This window comes from Rutidosis leptorrhynchoides, chromosome 11 (genome assembly GCF_046630445.1).
Source record: "Rutidosis leptorrhynchoides isolate AG116_Rl617_1_P2 chromosome 11, CSIRO_AGI_Rlap_v1, whole genome shotgun sequence".
NCBI lineage: Eukaryota > Viridiplantae > Streptophyta > Magnoliopsida > Asterales > Asteraceae > Rutidosis > Rutidosis leptorrhynchoides.
The window spans coordinates 370,834,873-370,840,872 of NC_092343.1; positions in this window are offsets into that span (position 1 = coordinate 370,834,873).

Genomic DNA, 6,000 nt, shown 5'->3' on the forward strand with positions numbered 1-6,000 from the left:
CGAAGTCACGAAAGTTGCACGTCCACCAAGAGACATCGTACGGGCTCTCCAATCCGATAACCTTTTCTCAAATTTTTCAATAACCGGTTTCCAACTTTCAAATTTATTCATATTTGCACCGATAGGTAACCCGAGATACGTAAAGGGGAAGGAGCCCATTTTACACCCAAATAAAGTTGCCATGTCTTCGATTTCTGACTTGTCTACCCCGACCCCAAAAAGATTGCTTTTATTGTAATTTACTTTTAGACCGGAACATAACTCGAAGCATTTTAGAAGTTTCATGAGGTTCTCAATGTTGTCTAGACTCAATTCCCCAAAAAATAAGGTATCATCCGCGTATTGAAGATGGGAAATCGGAACATGATCTCTACCAATTTTAACCCCACTATAGAGATTACTTGATACCGCCGACTTGGTTAGCCAATTAAGTCCCTCCACCGCGATAATAAAGAGAAACTGTGAAAGAGGATCTCCTTGCCTAACCTCCCTCCCGAGCTTGAACTCTTTAGTTGGTGAACCATTGACGAGAACGGAAATAGAAGCCGACTTTAAGCACGATGCAATCCAACCCCTCCATTTTGTACCAAATCCCATAAACCCATCATATCATCCAAAAACTCCCAACTAAGACTATCGAACGCCTTTTCAAAATCTACCTTGAACATCATACTTTTAATACGACCTCTTTTAAGAAATTCATAAGACTCATTCGCAATAAGCACGCCATCCATGATGTTCCTTCCTTTAATGAACGCACTTTGTTCAAAACCCACAAGATTCGGAATTACCTTTCGAAGCCTTAAGACAAAAGTTTCGCGATTATTTTATAAAAGCTCCCAATCAAGCTAGTCGGTCTATATTCATTTAGGCTAGCCGGATCCACTTTTTTAGGAATAAGTATGATAAAAGAGGAGTTGCATCCTTTCGAGAGCTCACCTTTATCCCAAAACCAATTGACCGCCGCGACTAAATCCTCCCGAATAATAGCCCAAAACTTTTTGAAGAATCGCATATTAAAACCATCCTGACCAGGCGCTTTATTATTCGCACATTCCTTTATTGCTCCCAATATTTCCTCCTCCGAAAAAAAAACTTCTAGTGCACTTGCTTCCTCTTCTGAAATTCGCAGACAAACCGAACCAGACCCTTCTGTGAACTGTACAGACCCAATGGGAGGAGTCTGTCCGACAGGCCCAACAGGCCCACACCAGCGCTGAAAGGGAACAACAGGCCCAACTGAAGCAAAATTAAGATTCGATCCACTAGAAAACCCACCAAGTATCCTTGGCCTGTAATATGAGTTACACGCGAACAATTTTTGAAAATGTGAAAAGATGAAATTTTTGACAACCACTGGATCCTCATGCCAAATACCATCGACTAATAATCCCCGGAAGTTGCATTTATTGTATTTTCGTCGCAAAGTAGCGTGAAAAAATTTAGAGTTTTCATCCCCTTCTAGAGTCCATTTTATTTTAGCCTTTTGTCTCAACATATTGGACTTAACCATTTCCTTTTCCATCCAACGACGCCTACAATCTAGCCATAAAGTACGCTCCGAGTCACTAAGAGTATTGTCCTCCGCTTTAATTTCCCACTCCCTCACTTTTTTCTTAAGCTCATTTATTTCATTATCAAGTGAACCAAATCTAGAGAGACTCCACTTTTTTAGTGCCATCTTAATGTTCTTCATCTTATCCCTAAAAGCGCAATCTTTTCTTGTACCACGAACTTCTTGTCCCCAAGCCTCTTTAATAATTATATCTACCTCTTCACAATTAAACCACTCGTCAAACACTTTGAAGGGAGTCGGATCGTAGTCAAGAACCCTATCCCTAAGAATCAAGGGACAATGGTCGGAAAGATTACGGTCAAGAGCAATAACCGAGAGATCCGCCCAAAGACTCATAAACCCATCCGAAACCAAGAATCTATCAAGCTTACTAAATTTAACTCCATCATCACTAATTCGAGTGAACTTCCTCCCACTAATAGGAACCTCAATTAAGCTATTCCTAGAGATGAAATCGTTGAACCTATCAGCCCTATTTTGATGGAATTGAGAATTGAAACGATCCGAACAAGACCTAACTTCGTTGAAATCCCCGCATAGAAGCCACTTAGTGTCAATACTCCTAATTAATTTGTCTAACAACTCCCACATACGCTTTTTACAACGATCGTTATGAGGGCCATATACATTCACAATAGTAGACTCCTCCCCATTATTCTTCCATTTTCCTCTAAAGGCCAAAAAGAACTCACAACAAGTGTAACTCTCGACTTCAAATATGGATTTATCCCAAATAACTAATAGACCCCCCAATTTGCCAACCGCATCTTTCTGAAGAAACCCAAAGTTTGGATCACCCCATAAAGCTTGAACCCACGAATCAGTAACTAACTTACTTCGAGTTTCTTGGAAGACCGCGATACTCGGTCTTTCTTTCAAGCATATACTAAGAACCCACCCAAATTTACCTTTTACCGCGAAACCCCGAACATTTAATGAAAGTATCTTCATAATGAAAACAAGACAAATGAAAGGAAATAAACTTACTGTGGAATTGAGGTAGACCACCTCAATCCAATTTGTTCCCCATATTGTCTCACCGCTTCACTATTGATGGATAGTGATTTGAGATCTTCTGACCGCATCGCAGGAGTCTTTCCCTCCTTCGATTTTTTTCCTTTCCTATTCCCTCTTCTCCCACAGGTTTTGCAATTGAAGGAGTTTCCTTTCCCATAATTAGTTGCACACCGAAATCTGTTCTTAAATCTCATAATTCGCGACGATGCCCTGCAATTTGTCATAGCAATCATGTAACAGTCGCTGCAATAGGAAACCTCTGCTGAATTTTTCCTTGTCGATTTCGATTTGCTCAGTCGCTGAGAAGGTATTGGATTAGTCTCCACCTATTCGTTTTCAGTATTGGAATTAACGCAATTGGGCTTTGGTGGTTTAGCCCAATTCCCCCCCACATCTCCATTAACAGTCTGTTTCCTGCCTTCATTATTATTAAGCCCCATACCACTGTCCAGCCCATTAGTACCCATAGTTGGGCTTTCACTTATAGGATCCGATCCATCAACATTAGGCCCAATCGGTACCTCTGCTTCATTAGGAATACGAGTAGACTTATATCCTAAAGGCACTTCACAATTATCAATGGGACAATTAATATTTGATTGGTCATTCGATGCACGCGCCTCGTTAATCTCATCATTTTGTTTGGTGTTGAAAATTGGATTGTGACATTGATTATCCTCGAAAGAATCAGCAACCACCTCATCGACATTGGAATTCCCACAAGCCCCAAAGTTGCCAGACTCTTCGTCTTCGAATTTCTGGCCACCCATATTCGCCGGCGAACCCATCTTTTCAGGAAAAACTTCATCGGAATCTTTTGAATCATCAGAATGCATTGAATTAGAATCTTCATCGTCGTCACTTTTAAGAACATCATTGAAAAGACTAGCCTCTTCATCATCTATATTACTAGGGAAATCGTCTGAATCGATCGAATCCGAATCGTTGTAATAAGAACACCTGTGGCAACAGTTATGATCAACACACTGATTATCTTTTAACCCTGAAGGATCCTTATTAACTTCGTTAATCTCTTCAGTGACATTGACGAAGTACTCTCTGGATTTATAGATGATTTTTATGGACTCCTTAACAAGATCAGGATCGTGTAACTGCACAAAAACTCTCCCGTTTAGAAGTGGTTGGTTGCCATTGATTGAGCAATTCTCCAACAAATACACCACACCAAACCATTCTGCAATTGAAGAGAATGTCTGCTCCGACCAACATGGTACCGGTACCCCACTTATTGATAGCCAAGCCATGCGTTTTTCCGGGCAATGGGAAAAATCCCACAAGTAGATTTTGTGAATCCATTTTCTAAATGGATGATTATTTTCCACAGCAAGTTTGGCCGCCTCGTCATTCGGGAACACAAGCAAAACACTTAGGCCTCCTAACCTTTTGACTTCCATGTCCCCAAATCCTTCATTACCCAAGATCGATTCAAGGTTTTCAAGAATATTAGCATTCTTAGCTTCTGCCGCAATTGCTTTCTTAAGAAGGTCTTCATTATCCGAACAGGATTCATCAGCTATATGAATAACCTTTTTGTCAGATTCCTTGTCTAAACCCTTATCGCTAGTCTGGTTACCCAACCCCACGTTACCATTCTTCATTCTTCTCTTATCATTCAAAGAATCACGTAGATCCTTGCCTCGACCCAAGACATTAGTGAACGAACGTCCATCATGGAATTTGTTGTTATTAAATCCTCCATGAGTCTCTGGATTGGGAGCATTCTTTGTAGGGATTTACTCTCTTTGTCTAGGTGCTCGTTCAGTCGCCTTGAACACCTTAATCAACGAATCCTCAAACTCATTAAATTTGATTGTTTCAAGAGATGCCAAAAGTTTAGAGCAATCTTTCACCTCAGCAAATCTAACAAAAGCAAACTTTTTTCCGTTGTGTAGACGTTTACTAGGGACGTAGACGTCTTTCACCATCCCGAATTGTTTGAAGATTTTCCAAAAATCAACAACTTTCGAGTCATCCGGGAAATTGAATAACATAAACGATGTATGTCGGTTTCGGTTTAACCACCTGCTGCTGTAGCTCTCATAGTTGCCGTTGTGCTGCCCTCGAACTCCACCCGTGCCTGCCCTAGCCGTGCTATGCCTCACCCGCTCACTTTCTCTCTCAAGATTTTCTCTCTCACACATTCTCTCACCCCCTATTGTATAAAATACTCACAAACCATCCTGCTACCAAGCTAGCTACCTTTTGATGCAAACGATAATGGTATCATTGTAACATGAGACTACTTTCTGAATATTAATTAAAATCTAACTAACTTAGATTACAAAAATGAGAATACAACTTACTGAAGTTGTGATGTGGTCTAGTGGTTGGTGCGGGTTTTCTCCGGGGCACGTAGTTGGGGGCGGGTATAGCAACTGCGGAAGATGCTCGCGTGAGTGGTTAAGTCCCTCTGGGTGATCCCCAACTAACTGTTGTTCAAAAAAAAAAAAAAAAAAGAATACAACTTGCTATATATAATAAAGCAAACTTTACTTCCTAACATACTAAGTACCCAATTTCATCCAATAACTAACACTAGAATTAATCTTGTGTTTTTAACACGTTTTGAATGAACTTTTGAAGCTTAAAAATGTGAATTAAGCGTCATTGGTTTTCCTTTTTGATGCTTCTAAATGTCAAAAACTTTGTGACACTTATAGGTGTAAAAAACATGTTAAGTTATTCACGCTTTAAAACGTCAAAAATAATGAAAGCGTAAATAATAAGACCTTTTTTTGTAGTGATAAACTAGCTGTTGTTTACTAATCACGAATCCCATTTTCATCCATTAACTAAACACTTCATGATCTACTAACTACACATGACACTACTAAACCGTCAACATTACCCAACATTCACCCCCGAAATTTTGATATTCTTAACCCGTTTCTTCATTTTAAGAAATCCCACATGGTGCATCTCTCCAAGACGCTTGTGATCATAGCTTTCATTTTTAACTAGTTTCTGGGAATGGACTTCTTCGAGTATAACACGCTATGTTGTCTCGAAACCCTTAACTTCTATAAAAACTACATTGGTACTATTTTTCACCACCCCTTCCTTTCACCTTCCTCTATATTATTTTATTTTAATACATCCGACTCTCAACAAAGAACTCCTTCCCCATGTTTCTTCCCTCAGTTGTGATCATCTCCTTGAATATACTCTAATGATGGCAATAGATCGGATATTGGTGTTTCGCGAGCGTATACTGCTTCACATATTTCTTTAAATTGATTCCCCAGCCAGTGTAGGATGTTGAGTACAAGATCATCATCATTAACTGGACAATCGGCTAGAGCAAGTTCATCAGAGATGAGATGTTTTCGATAAGTCGTTGCTTTAGTTACAACACGTGCTGGTCAAGTAGAGCTAATATATACAAG